The following is a 15,521-nucleotide window of genomic DNA, read 5'->3' as shown; positions in this document are numbered from 1 at the left end:
CCAGATAGTGTCCCTGCTTCTACTCTGGTCCCCTCCAGTCTGTTCTCAACACCAGCAGCCTTAATGATCATTATGGTAATTGTTGCTCCCAGTCTATGGAGCTTAGAATGTGCCAGACACTGTTCTGAGGGCTTCCTTTATATTAACTATATTTAATCCTCGTAATAACCATACAAAGTGATTACTGTTATTATCCCCATTTTACAGATTATGAAACTGAGGCACAGAGAAATTAAATAACTCATCTGAGGTCACCATCCAGCTAGGAAGTGACCAAGGAATTCTTACTCACTAAGCCTCTAAAATACAAGCCATTTACAGGGGTGCCTGGGTGGCTCAGTGGGTTGGACCTCTGCCTTTGGCTTGGGTCATGATCTCAGGGTCCTGAGATCGAGCCCCGCGTTTGGCTCTGTGCTCAGCAGGGAGCCTGCTTCCCTCTCTCTCTGCCTGCCTCTCTGCCTACTTGTGATCTCTGTCAAATAAATAAAATCTTTAAAATAAATAAATAAATAAATAAATAAATAAAAAATACAAGCCATTTAGGATCCTCTTCTGCTCAAAACTCTCAAAAGCCATTCTGGCTTTCTTAGCGTAAAAGCTGAAGTCTTTACAAGGGCCTGCAAGGCCCCACAGGACCTACCTCTGCTACCCCTCCTATCCCATCATCTGCCACTCCTCCCCTTGCTCTACCACCTTGGCCTCCTCAGTCTTCCTCAGACCCTGTTTTTGCCTCAGGGCCTTTGCACATGCTCTTTCCTCTGCCTAGAATGTGCTTGCCCCTCCAAGTCTCTGTCTATATGACACCTTGTCAATGAAACCATCCCTGGTCATGTCTTTGAAAAACTGTGGACCAGGGCACCTGGCCGACTCAGTAGAGTGTGTGACTCTTGACCTCAGGGTCATGAATTCCAGCCCCACGCTGGTTATAGAGCTTACTTAAAAATAAAATAAAAATATATTTGGGGGTGCCTGGGTGGCTCAGTGGGTTAAGCCTCTGCCTTCGGCTCGGGTCATGATCCCGGGGTCCTGGGATCGAGCCCCGCATGGGGCTCTCTGCTCAGCAGGGAGCCTGCTTCCTCCTCTCTCTGCCTGCCTCTCTGCCTACTTGTGATCTCTCTCTGTCAAATAAATAAATAAATAAAAATCTTTTAAAAATATATATATATATTTTTTTTTTAAATTGCAGACCCCACCCACCCACTTTATTTTCCTCCATAACACTTTTTACTGCTTGACATATGTTTGTGTGTTTCTTCATTGTCTAGCTCTCCTCATGGAATTTCAGTCTCAGGAGAGCAGAGATTTTGCCCTTGCTCCGTTCTAAATACAGTGCCTGGCATAAAGTAGGTGCTTAATTGCGAATTGTTACCTTAATGAATGTATCTTCCCACCAAACCTCCTCCTTTCCCTGTGCTCACTATTCCAAAGATAGGCACTTTCAGGCCTGGTTCCCCTCCCCGATCGTAATAGCCAAGTTTTGTCCCTCTCTTAAAAAAATCAAAGCATCTGCCAGATCCCGTTGACTCAACTTCCTAAATATTTTTCAAACCATCCCCTTCCCACCATCCCTCTGCCACCTCCTTGATTCTGCCCTTCCGGAACAGATGCCGGGAATGCCTACAAGAATACACTGAGTTCGGCAGACATCAAATTTTTCTGTGTCTTCTCTAGCCCCAACCCTTTCAGTGGATTTCTTGTCCTCCCCAACCCCGGGCCCAAAAAAGAGCTCCCCTTCTAGTGCTCCCATCTCAGTAAATCCTTCACTATCAACACAGTTGCCCAAGCCGGGAACCTGGGGTTCTCCTTCACACCCCTTTCCACCTCCAACCCATTGCCAGTCCTTCTCTTTTTGGTTAATTAGATGCTTTTGAAAACTGCCCATTTCCTTTTATCCTTGAGGCCACCACCCTGGTCCTGGCTGCCACCCATCTTATCTGCCTTATCTCAGCAGCCCCCTAGGGCTCCCCACCTGCCATCTGGCCTGGGCTCATCTTCCTAAAATACACGCGTGATCACGGGACTCTCCCACTTCAATGAATCCCTACCCTTTCCCGTGCACAGACAACACCCTCCCTGATTTGGTCCAGCCTCCTGCCCCTCTTGATTTCTACCAGGGCTCCCTCCCACTCTTGCTTTGATCTATTCCTTTGGCCTGGGATGCCCTTTCTCCCTTCTCCACCTGCTCAATTTCTCTCCCCCACTGAACCCAGTTCCAAGGTCACCTTTCCTGTGAAGTTTCCCCTGACTCCCCCTCCATCCCCACCAAGTCCTCAGCTTGTTAACTACCATCCTCCTTCAGTGGCTCACCCACCCAGCCCTCCTGAGCAAGGTCACCTTGGCTGAGGCACTAACAGGCCAAAGAGAAGTTTGGGGGCCAAACGGTGAGGCCTGAGTAAGCACCTTCTGTGTGGCTGGAACCATTCCCAGAATCCCAAGGTCAAACCGTAGAAGCATATGGCATGAGGAGGGAGTAACGGTCTGGAGAAGGAGAAGGGCAGAGAACCAGCGTGTTTGGAGTGGATTCTGTGTTCCCATGCTACAGGCTTTGAAAATGGGACTTCATTTAATCGTTGTTGCATCTCTGGACAGCAGGGATTTCAAGAACAAAGAAACTGATGCATAAGGGTCACAAAACTAATAAAGGCAGCATTTCAAAGCAGTGTGGGGAAAGAAGAGATTAATCAATGAAAGGCTTTCATGGGAAATTGGCAACATGTATGGAAATAACCAGATTGGATCCCTTCCTCTGCATTTAACCCCAAATGGACTAAACATGACCGCAGTTAAGTGATTATTTACTTCCGTTCGGGGTCAGGTAGCTGTTTCTCAACACAACACAGAAGACAGAGACCATAAAGGAAAACATGGAGAGATTTCCTTAGACAAAATTTAAATGTTTAGAATGTCAAAAAATGGGGCACCTGGGTGGCTCAGTGGGTTAAGCCTCTGCCTTCGGCTCAGGTCATGATCCCAGGATCCTGGGATCAAGCCCCGCATCGGGCTCTCTGCTCAGCGGGGAGCCTGCTTCCCCCTCTCTCTCTGCCTGCCTCTCTGCCTACTTGTGATCTCTGTCTGTCCAATAAATAAATGAAAATCTTAAAAAAAAAAAAAAAAAAGAATGTCAAAAAATAATATTGAAATGAAAATAAAAAACTGGGAAAAGTGTTTCCAACACATTAACAGAAATAGGTTCATGATCTAAACAGACAATTCACATAATAAGAAATAAAGTGCACAAAAAATTTCCATTTTCTGAGTAATCATAGAAACACAAATTAAATCGAATTACGGTGCCATTTGTAATCTACCAAATTATCAAATACTCGCTTTAATAAGATTATTCTATCATGGGTGCCACGGGAGAATGGGTCTTAAAAATGCTGATGCTAGTGGGGTGAGAAACAAAGGCAGTAGGAAACACACAAAATTAAGCGTCTCTACAACCTGCCGCCAATTGGCAAATACTTGAGATAGGCAGATTCTAACATTCTTCCAGGAGCACACCCCCTCCCCCAACCCCCGTCTTCTTTAGCATATGAAAGTCCTCTTGGACCTCACCTTTTCTTTACTTCTCCCACCCCCTGAGGTATAGAATCAGGTCCTGCTCACAATCCTGGGGTAGCCTGGGGCAGCCAGGAGCAGTGGGCAGCCCCCAGTCCTGCCCCTTGCTTTCATAAAACTACCCTTCTGCAGCAAAGACGTCTCAAGAATTCTTTCCTCGCTGTTGGCCCCAGACCCCACCAACCTCACCAACACAATATCCAAAAAACTACATCACTAGAACCTGCCATTTTCAAGGCTATGGGGGCGCCTGGGTGGCTCCGTTGGTTAAATGTCCAACTCTTGATTTTGGCTCAGGTTGTGATCCATCTCAGGGTCATGGGATCAAGCCCTGTGGGGTGGGAAATCTGTCCTTGGCAGGGAGTCTGCTTGGGATTCTTCCCCTCTGCCCCTCCTCCCCAAAATAAATCAACAAATCGTAAAAAATAAATCAAGGTTATAAACAGGGGTGCCTGGCTGACTCAGTAGAGCGTGCGACTCTTGGTCTCAGGGTTGAGTTCGAGCCCCACGTTGGGTGTAGAGATGACTTAAATAAACTTTATTACAATATAAGCAGATTTTGTGAGGAAGACCTTTCCTTTGTTCTAGATTGTTCTTGAAGGATCAGCTCCGTGGACCCTCTTGGTCAGGCAGCTGTGAAGCAGAAACTGCTGGCTGCCCTTGGGGAAGCCCGGAGCCGGCTGCTTTAGACTAAGACAAGGATTCTGTTTAGTTATGTAACCTGGGTCTGTTAGTTAAGAGACTTTTTTTAAAAATCTGGATTTTCCACTCTATGCAGGGGGAAATCGTGTGTGTGTGCACAAGCGCAGTCCGACCATCTGCAAACAGGAGGATGGCTGAGCTGGGCAGGTCATCTTTCCTGAACCACTGGTCTGGGCTGGCTGACTGCAGATGGTGCCCCAGTCTGACCTGGGGATATGTAGCCCTATTTTGTGATGGTGTGGCCTGCCCAGGCCCCATGAGGAGGGTGGGGGCTATCCCCGGAGAGAATGAGTATTCCCACCATGGAAGATCGGAAGATTCGGGAGCAGAAGCTGAAGCAGGATGTCTCCTCCCCCTTGAGTGGGGGTACTGTGGAGGTCTAGCTCCAAGCAATAGGGACTCCGTCAAGGGTTTCCACACTTGTGGGGTCCCTGCACTGAGGCAGGTGATGGAGAAGAAAAGAGACACACCAGGGTGGCCCAGTGAAGACTCCAGAATTTGGAGCAGCAACCTTCAGTTTATTTATTTACTTGTTTGTTTGTTTGTTTATTTATTTATTTATTTTACAGAGAGGGGGATCAGAAGTAGACACAGAGGCAGGCAGAGAGAGAGGAGGAAGCAGGCTCCCTGCTGAGCAGAGAGCCCGATGCGGGGCTCAATCCCAGGGCCCTGAGATCATGACCTGAGCCAAAGGCAGAGGCTTTAACCCACTGAGCCACCCAGGCGCCCCATGACCTTCAGTTTAAATCAGCCTTCTGTTCCCAAACTTGCTATAAGGGTCATCAGGCTGGGGGCCGCTGTGTTTTAGGGAATTCTGGGAGGGTGCGGAGCCTAGGGTAAGCCATCCTGGGAGATGAAGCCTGGCGATGGCACCAGATGGCGGGGTGTAGGGCAGTGATCTGGAGGAAGGGAGGTGACCAAGGTGACAAGCAACAGCCATGTCAGAGCAGGGAGAGGACTCTGACCCAGCGAAACCACGTCTAGGACTTGACCCTCAGGTCAAAGGAAGCTGATTGTACAACAGGAGTCTGGGAGGCTGGACGGGGAACAAAACATTAAACTTTTATTGTCAGAGACCTCTAGATGAGACTGAGCACTTTCTCCCCTTCTGAATCCAGGCAGCCACCGGGGCAGAATCAGCAATACCTGGGGCTCTGACCACAGAGTCATGGAGCCATGCAGCTCTTGAAGATTCATTGCCGGTTCAAAGTTACGCGGGCTTGTTACCAAATGCATTAATTAGAAGCAGCATATCTATAACGATAGCCCATTTTTTTGGCACTTCATAACAGACTTTTTTTTTTTTTTAAGATTTTATTTATTTATTTGACAGACAGAGATCACAAGCAGGCAGAGAGGCAGGCAGAGAGAGAGAGGAGGAAGCAAGCTCCCTGCAGAGCAGAGAGCCCGATGTGGGGCTTGATCCCAGGACACTGGGATCATGACCTGAGCCGAAGGCAGAGGCTTTAACCCACTGAGCCACCCAGGTGCCCCCAGACTTTATTTTTTAGAGCGGGTTTAGGTTTAAGCAAAAATGGAGCAGGAACTAAAGTTCTCATATAATTCCTGTCTCCCAGACCCCCAGCGTTTGCCCTATTATTAACATCCTGCCTGAATTGCTTACCATTCATGAAGCAAAAAAGACATGTTATTGTTGACTAAAGGCCGTAGTTAACAATGTAGGAAAGATGTTGGTGTTCGGAGCCGACAGACCAGAGAGAATTCTTGAGACCTCTTTGGTGCAAAAAGGTGGTTTTAGGGGCACCTGGGTGGCTCAGTGGGTTAAAGCCTCTGCCTTCGGCTCAGGTCATGATCTCAGGTTCCTGGGATCAAGCCCCACATCAGGCTCTCTGCTTGGCAGGGAGCCTGCTTCCTCCTCTCTCTCTGCCTGCCTCTGCCTACTTGTGATCTCTGTCTGTCAAATAAATAAATAAAAATCTTAAAAAAAAAAAAAAGTAAAAAAAAAAAAAGGTGGTTTTATTAAAGCAGGGGGGGGCTCCTGGGTGGCTCAATTGTTTAAGCCACTGCCTTCATGTCTCAGGTCATGATCCCAGAGTCCTAGGATCTAGTCCCATATCGGGCTTCCCCTGCTCTGTGGAGAGCCTGCTTCTCCCTCTCCTTCTGCCTGCCACGCCCCCTGATTGTGCTCACTCTCTCTCTCTCTCTCTGTCAAATAAATAAATAAAATCTTAAAAAATAATAATAATAAAATAAAAAAATAAAAATAAAGCATGGGGACAGGACCCGTGGGCAGAAAGAGCTGCACTGGGGTGGTGAGGAGTGGCCCATTATATACTCGAAAGTGGGGAGGGGGTTAGGGATAGCCAAGTCTCCAAGGAATTTTGGAAGCAAGGTTTCAAGGACCTTGAGGGGCTAGCTGTTTTTGTTTTTGTTTTTTAAGATTTTATTTATTTATTTGACAGACAGAGATCACAAGTAGGAGAGATGCAGGCAGAGAGAGAGAGGAGGAAGCAGGCTCCCCGCCAAAGCAGAGAGCCCGATGCGGGACTCGATCCCAGGACCCCGGGATCACGACCTCAGCTGAAAGCAGAGGCCTTAACCCACTGAGCCGCCCAGGCGCCCCGGGCTAGCTGTTTTTAGGAAAAGGTCATTTATTACTGTCTAATAAAACCTCAGTCATGAGACCTTTTAGATGTTTATTGGTGGGTCAAATGCTTGGGGGATGATTGCCAACACGTAACTTTTTTTTTTTTTAAGATTTTATTTATTTATTTGACAGACAGAGATTACAAGTAGGCAGAGAGGCAGGCAGAGAGAGAGGAGGAAGCAGGCTCCCTGCTGAGCAGAGAGGGGCTCAATTCCAGAACCCTGGGATCATGACCTGAGCTGAAGGCAGAGGCTTTAACCCACTTAGCCACCCAGGCGCCCCTGCCAACCTGCATCTTGAGAGTTTAGAGAAAAAGGAAGTTTCCAAAGGAATTTTTATATGTTAAAGTAAAGGATCCTGGCAGCCGGGCTAAGATTGCCTTTGCCCTTTGCAAAGTATTAACATCCAGGTAGCTGAGTTCCTAGAAAAAGGTCACTCTGTCTGCTTCAAGGTCATAACAGTGGGCTGTAGATAGTGAGGAAATTTAATTTTTCTTTTGCCTTTGTTTCCCACATCAATTAACATCAGTTAATTAGTTAACATCGATTAACATCAATTAACACTCTTTATGTTGCACGTTGTATGGGTTTTGACAAAGGCACAGCGTGGGGCGTCCACCTTTCCAGTATCATACAGAGAATGCCCTCTGCCATACACACCCCCTGTGTTTCACCTACTCATCCCCCTTGTGTCTTCCTGAACCCCCAAAACCACTGATTTGTTTCACTGTCTCTAGTTTCCCCTTTTCGAGAATGTTGTATAGTGGGAATCATATGTAGCCTTTTCTATTGACTTCTTTACTTAGCAGTAAGGCATGTACATTTCCTCCATGTCGGTTTCATGGCTTGATAGCTCATTTCTCTGTATCTATGATAACTTTACATTGTCTGCATGTAGCAGTCGTCTATCCACATACCTGCCGGAGGAAGGGCATCGTGGCTGCTTCCGTTTGAGCGATTCTAAATAAAGCTTCCATAAATATCTGTGTGCAGGTTTTTGGGTGGATGTCCTTTTCAACTCATTTGGATAAATACGAAGGAGAGCAACTGCTGGACCATACGGCAAGACTATGTTTAGCTGTGTGAGAAGCCACCAAACTTCCGAAGTGTCTGTACTGTTTTGCATTCCCAGCAGCGGTGAGGGAAAATTCCTGTTGCTCGACATCCTCGTGGGTATTTGGTGTCGTCGGTGTTTTGGATTTTTAGCTCTTCTAATAAGTGCGTAGTAGTATCTCGTTGTTCAACTTGCTGTTCCCTAATGACCCAGGATGCGGAGGGTGTGTTCACACGCTTATTTGCCATTTCCACTCCAGGTTTCACTGTAAGCTTGGGTGATGCTTTCCGTAGGAAGGCTACTTCCCCCCGGTGTATCAGAGAGCCTTGCGGTGTAAGGCCTGATTCCAAAACTCAGTAGGTTCAAAAATGGCCACACACCTGTCAGTGGGGTTCAGCTGATTGCCGTCTGGTGGGACTGGGCTGCTCAGCTTCTCGCTGTAGGCTTCCAGCTCTGTTGGATAGCTCTGCTCCACATGTCTCACACCTTTGGATCGCCGAAGCACAGATTAAAAAATATTTTTTGGTAAATGTTTCACTATAATTAGTTTCCTTTGTAAGCATTGGTATATTATTTTATGCATTTTTTAAAAAGATTATTTATTTGTAGGGCGCCTGGGTGGCTCAGTGGGTTAAGCCTCTGCCTTCGGCTCAGATCATGATCTCAGGGTCCTGGGATCAAGCCCCACATCAGGCTCTCTGCTTGGTAGGGAGCCTGCTTCCCCACCACTACCACCTCCACCGCCTCTCTGCCTACTTGTGATCTCTGTCAAATAAATAAACAAAATATTTTAAAAAATAGAGAAGGTTAAGAAATTCTGGTCTATGGCGCATGACGCAACCTTGAGTATACTCCTGAGAAACGGGAAAGAACAGGCAGAGGCATCACACAAGGGGAATTGGTTAATTAAACTTGGTTGTGTCTTTACAACAGGACACCATGAGGGAAATAAAAACTTTATTGTAGAAGAACAATGAAATAAAACATTCAAATTATAATATTCAGTGGGAAAAGCAGGTTATAAAATAATATGTACAGTGAGATCTAATTTTTGTAAAAGCATGAAATATACGTGTGTCTGTGTATATATATATATGTGTATGTATATATATATTTGTATATATATATATGAAAGTCTCAGAGAGGATATTTACCTAATTGGGTTTTTTTAAGATTTTATTTATTTGTCAGAGAGAGACAGAAAGCACAAGCAGGGGGAGCTACAGAGGCAGAGGGAGAAGCTGACTCACCGCTGAGCAAGGAGCCCAATGCAGGACTCCATCCCAGAACCCTGGGATCATGACTTGAGCCAAAAGCAGATGCTTAACGACTGAGCCACCCAGACGTCCCACCAAATTTTTAATAGTAGTTATATCTAAGTGGTCTTGGAATACAGTGATTTAATATTTTTTCTCTGCTCTTGTTTTTTCATTTTCTGCATTAAATATGTATTATTTTTATTTTTTAAGGATTTTATTTATTTATTTGAGAGAAAGCGCAAGTGCACAAGTAAGGGCAGGGGAAGAGGGAAAACCAGGCTCCCCACTGAGCCGGGGGTCCTCCAATGTGGGGCTGGAACTCAGGACTGATTCCAAGACCCAATGCAGGGCTTTATCCCAGGACCCTGGGATCGTGAACTGATCCAAACGCAGAGGCTTAACCGACTGAGCCACCCTGGCACCCCTAAATATGTATTATTTTTATAAGATATAAAACCACATTAAAAGCTTTTTAAAAATTTTCTCAATTTTCTTGAAGTATAATTTACACACAATAAAACTCACCACTTTTTTTTTTTTTTAACTTATTTGACACAGAAAGAGAGATCACAAGTAGGCAGAGAGGCAGGCAGGGGAGGGGGGTGAGCAGAGAGCCCGATGCAGGGCTCCATCCCAGGACCCTGAGACCATGACCTGAGCCAAAGGCAGAGAGGCTCAACCCACTGAGCCACCCAGGCGCCCCCATGCAAATGCTTCTTAAGGGCAGGGACTCCACCCTATTCTCCTCTGGGACTTCTATACCTGGGTGTACGCCAAACCCTTTACTTAAAGCAAGTCTATCTTCCTACCCATCCTGCAAAGGTGTGTTAAGTGTCTGCTGTTGGCTTGGGTCATGTTCCTGGGGCACTGGGATCAAGACCCCCAGTCGGGCTCCCTGCTCAGGGAGTCTGCTTCTCCTTCTTTCTCTGCCCCTCCCCACCACTCGTGTGCTGTCTCTCTCTGCTCTCTTTCTCTCAAATAATCTTTTTTTTTTGTTTAAATCCTGTGAAGGTGATTGGAAAATTACTTACATATAACCAATGAGGCAGGGGAAGCTCAGAGAAGTTAAGCAACTTATCTAAGGCCACACTGTAACTTATCTAAGCTGGAACTTGAACCACGTCCCTCTGTGTCCAGAGTTTGTGCACTCGATCACACTATGTAAATGACCCTCTGTAATGGGCAGACCCATGGTAGGTACGAGATGAGAAGTTTCTGTTGAATGAATGTCTGACGAGTGACAACAGCTAGCTAGCCGCGTTCCAGCAGAAATTGACTCTAATCTTTCTTTGTCCACAGCCCTCTGGGTACTCAGGAAAGACACCTTTTGCCTTTTTTGTCAGCTCTTAACCATCTTCCAGCAAACTCCTCCTTCTCTGGGCACCTGAAACCTAGGGTGGGCAGTGGGGAACCTAGAGGAACTGGGGTCTGGAGTGCCTGGAAATAAAGGATCCTCAAGGAGCTACCAAGTGGGGAAACAGCCTGCCTGGCAGATGGCCCTGGGCTGGCCTCCGAAGAACCTGCTTCCCTTGGCTCGGAGGCCAGGGGCCTTCACAGATGGAGCCTCAGGGCAGGTATGGGTGGCTTCAGCTAGGCCTGGGGATGGTTGGCTAGAGCCATACCCTGCACGGACATCCTCCAGAGGGGCTGAGCCTCGGGAGATAAGCTAGAATGGATTTTCCTAAGATATTTTATCAGCTGGGAGCACAGCGACCAAGGTTGGGAGCCAGAACCAAGACTGGGAAGGATCTCATCCTTGTTCATGCTGCTGGGGTAGAGGCTGGAGAACATTCCAGGAATCCACCTCGCATGTCTTTGCATAACTAGCTGCCACAAAAGGTGTTCCCACTGTGTTGGGTCAGCCGGATTGCCTTAGCAGGGTGGGGGGCAGTGCGCGGAAACAATAGAAATGTATCGCTTCCCGGTCCCGGAGACCAAAAGCCCAAGTGTAAGGTGTCAGCAGGGTCGGTTTCTTCCCGGGGTGTGAGGGAGGACCTGTCCCTGGCTGGCTCCCAGCCTGGCAGGCTGCTGGCCATCTCTGGGAGTCTTCGGCCTGTAGGCACATCACCCCTCCCTCTGTCGGGTTCACATGACCTTCTCTCCCTGCGGCTCTGGGCCCAAACTTCCCCTTTCCATGAGAACACTGTCATAGTAGATTACAGACCCGCCTTACTCCCGGGCAATCTCATCTCAGCTAATTACCTCTACAGTGACCCTATTTCCAAATAAGGTCATGTTCCAAGGCACTGAGGGTTAGGACCTCCACATATGAATTTGGGGGACACAAATTCAGTGTGTAATATCACTGCTATGGAGTAGGGGGTCACAAAGATGTTCTCTGAAGCAAAGGAACTCAATTCCTTCCTATCTGTGTGACTGTGGGCAAGTGACCTTACCTCTCAGGCCTTAGTTTTCATGCCTGTAAAATGGGACCTGTGCACACCCTTGAGAGAAGGCTCCAGCTGCTGCTCTTCCAGTTCTGCTCTGGTGTTTCTGCCAAGATTGCAGGAGCAGGCTGCCCCCGCCAGAGCCTGCGTAAAGGGGAGCTATGCAGGCCAGTTCCCATGGGGCACAGCCCTCCCTCAACCAGTGACTTTGGCTGGACCACTTTCCCGCTGCCCAGCCAACACTTTCCTAGGACAATGTTATCTGCTGTCTGAGAATCTGCATACCTAACCTTTCCCCAGGAGTCAGACCTGCCTTCCTTACTCTCCCTCCTTTTCCCCTCAAATCCTGCTTCTCAGAGGACCAGAACTAACCCGGAGTAACAGTAATGAGGAGGAGCAGGAGGCTGGCTGAGGACAAAGCAAAAGCTGGCACCTTGCGCCCCCTCTCCACCCGCTCCCCTCCGTAATGTGTGTGACATTCCTCAGGCACCCCTGACTGCCACAAACAAGAAACAAATAGTTAGCTTGCAGAGATCACATCCTGCAAGACAGAGTCTCCCTTGGTTTGCAAATGTCCTAGAGATCTACAAACAAAGAAGTTACCTTATCAATAGCACAATTTCCAGAGACAAATAACTCAGTTCCTCAAGCCCTAAGGTCTTCCTCCCCACCATAAACAAAACTGAAGGAGGCTGAGGTAGAAGGGAATGTAAATATAGTTAAATCTCTTCTAAACCTAAATCTCACTAACAAAGACGCTTGATAGCAGGACTGTGACGTCCCACCAAGAATCTCCCAACTATCTTGATGTTAATGGCTGGCCTAAAGACAACATTGATCAAGCCGCAGGGGCAAGGCCTCCAGTAGGCCTCCAGTATCCCCGCACCTTGTAGGCCCTCTTTAGGATGTGAAAGTTCCATTGAAACCTCCCTTCCCCTCCCCTTCCCCCTACCGCAAGGTACATAACCTGCCATCCCTCACAACCTGGGGACCCAGCTCTTCCTGCCCATGGGTCCTGTCCCCGTGCTTTAGTAAACCACCATTTTGCACCAAAGATGTCTCAAGAATTCTTTCTTGGTCATCGGCTCCGGACCTCAGCCCACCAAACCTCACCTAGGTTCTAGAAATTCATCAGTAACACATCCCAGGAGCGTGGTCATGAAGATCCTGCACACAAAGGAATATGCATGAAGTGCTGAGAGTAGTGCCTGGCACTTGGTAGTTGCTCAGTGGAAGTTCGCTCATTCACAAGCATTTATTCAGTGCCTGCTGTACGCACTAAATGCTGGGGTTATGGAGATGAGTAAGACCTAGCCTCTGCGGGGCGCCTGTGTGGCTCAGTGGGTTAGCCTCTGCCTTCGGCTCAGGTCATGATCCCAGGGTCCTGGGATCGAGCCCCACATCGGGCTCTCTGCTCAGCAGGGAGCCTGCTTCTTCCCCTCTCTCTCTGCCTGCCTCTCTGCCTGCTTGTGATCTCTATCTGTCAAATAAATAAGTAAAATCTTTAAACAAAACAAAAAAGAACTAGCCTCTGCTTGCAAAGAGGTCACGGCCTCTTGGAAGAGGTAAACCTAAAACAGCCAAGAAATCGACGGCGCGATGTTGGGGGGTGAGCGTTCTGGAAGTGATCTCAGCGGAGCAATTCAGGAGAAGCAAAAAGCTGCAAACACGAGGATGCTCTTGTCTCTTTCCACCACCCACAACCTGTCCTGCATCCGGGAGGCGCAGGAGTCCTCAGATCCCGATGTGACCACACCCTCCTCCAGCTGCCCGGCACCTGGAAACCACCCGGACTCCTACTGAGGTTCATACACTGCCCGGGGCCGGCCCCCACCCTCTGCTCTAGCTCTGTCCCGACCTCACCAACACTCTGGCCAGATGGACCAACACACCAGGCGTTATCTGGGTCACTTTCTTTCTCTCCCCACTCTGCTCCTGACAGGATCTTTGCCTGGAACACCCTTCCTTTCAGTGTCATGGGACCACCTCCTCCACATCTTTCAGGCACTAATGGTCACTTCTCCCAGGAAGCCCTCCCTGATTTCCTAAGGCTGAGGTAAGCAGCCCTCATCTGGGTCCCCTAGCCCATCCCGGCATTTGTCACCACTCTGCTAGATCCTGGTTTCTCGTGTGTTCCTCCCACAGGACTGTGAGCTGAGGACAGGGACCGTGTTTGCATCTGAAAATTTTTATTGTGAGAGATAGCAAACCTATACAGAAAAGGGAGAGAGCAGCACCAAGAAACCTTGTATGCCCATCAGCCCAGGTGACATAGATCTGTCCCTCTGGTCCCCGCTCTCCTGTTTCCTTTCTTCTCTTTGCTAAAATAAAGCAAATCATTCTCCTCCCCCTTATAGGCTTCACTGTGCTTCTCTAAGAAATTCAATAGTTTTTAAACCCAAAATGACTGTTTGTTGCAGAGCTCTTTGTAACGGCCCCCAGTGGAAACAAGCTTATTAGTGAACATTTGGAAATGAGCGTGTGTGCAGCCAAAGGACTAGGACACCTCCATTAAGATGATCCATGGGAAGACCACACAGCCACAAGGCAAAATGCTTGCGCCAGGAAAAATCCAGAAAGGCAGAGAGCCCGATGCCAGGTTGTCTCTGCGCTCTCCTTCGGCAGCCGGGGTTCACCAGCCTGGATTCCCAGCCAGAAGGGAGAAGGTGAAAAGGAAGGTGGGCATGAGGATAGTGGGATACCCTTCCAAACCTTCTTCAGCATCCTTAGGGTCATCTTTCCAAGCTACTATCTGTGAACTAGGGTCCCGGCAGCCACAGAGAAGCCGCACAAGGGACCAATGGAAACTGCCGACTTGGCAGGGAGCTGGCTGGAGGGCAGAAAGAAAAAGCCTACAACCCGACCTGGTCGGACCTTCAGTCCCCAGCCCTCTCCGCTTCCGTGCTGCACAACCGTGTTTTCCTCTGCGGTCTGGGCTTTAGAAGGGTCCTGGGCAGGGGCACAGAGTGATCTGACATTCTGGGCCATGTGTATGGTTCACAGTGTATTGGGACCCCAGTCCCTGCCAGACAGCCAGACAGCCCTTCCATGCGGGCTCCGGTGAGAGGGCCTGGAGCTCTGCCTGGCTGTTTAAGTGGTTTTCAAGGTCAGCAGCTGTGGGATCTTTGTTCCTCTGGCTTGTCTGGGATTGACCGCAAACCCCAGTATGAACCAGAGGGCTGTCCTGGGAAAACAGGACCCACATCACAACCCGGTGCCCGGGCATGCTGTCCCCAGAGGAGAAGGGGAACTGTCCACAGCAGATTTCCGTCTCACTGATGTGGAGAACAAAGGCAAAAGGGATATAGGAAAAATTAAATTTCCTTTGCAGCCCACTGACAAGTACTTGGGACAGGCAGAGTGACCTTCCTCCAGGAGCTAAGCTGCCTCCCTGTGAATCCTTTGCTGGAGGCAAAAGGCTACCTTAGCTCGACATTAGCCCAACCTCTAGGATCCTGTAAAAATCCCTTTGGAAACTTCCTTTCTCTCTATCCACCCCCCAAAATAGATGTTATCAATCATCCTCCAAGCATATGGCCCCCTGATAAACATGTGAAGGGTCTCATGAGTAAGGTTTTTCTAGACGGTAGTAAAGGACCTTTTTATTTTTTTATTTATATATTTTTTAAAGATTTTATTTATTTATTTGACAGATAGAGATCACAAGTAGGCAGAGAGAAGGGGGCGGGAAACAGGCTCCCTGCTGAGCAGAGAGCCCGATGCGGGGCTCAATCCCAGGACCCTGGGATCATGGCCTGAGCTGAAGGCAGAGGCTTTAACCCACTGAGCCACCCAGGTGCCCCATAAATGACCTTTTTAAAACAACAGCTAGCCCCTCTAGGTCCTGGAAACCTTGCTTCCAAGTTCCTTAGAGACTTATACTATCCCTAACTACCTCTCCACTTGGAAGTATATTATCAACCATTCTTAGGACCCCAGTGCGGCTCTTTC

The sequence above is a fragment of the Lontra canadensis genome, unplaced genomic scaffold (genome assembly GCF_010015895.1).
Source record: "Lontra canadensis isolate GAN:19392208 unplaced genomic scaffold, GSC_riverotter_1.0 scaffold84, whole genome shotgun sequence".
Taxonomy (NCBI): Eukaryota; Metazoa; Chordata; class Mammalia; order Carnivora; family Mustelidae; genus Lontra; species Lontra canadensis.
Note: the sequence above shows the minus strand (reverse complement) of the source record.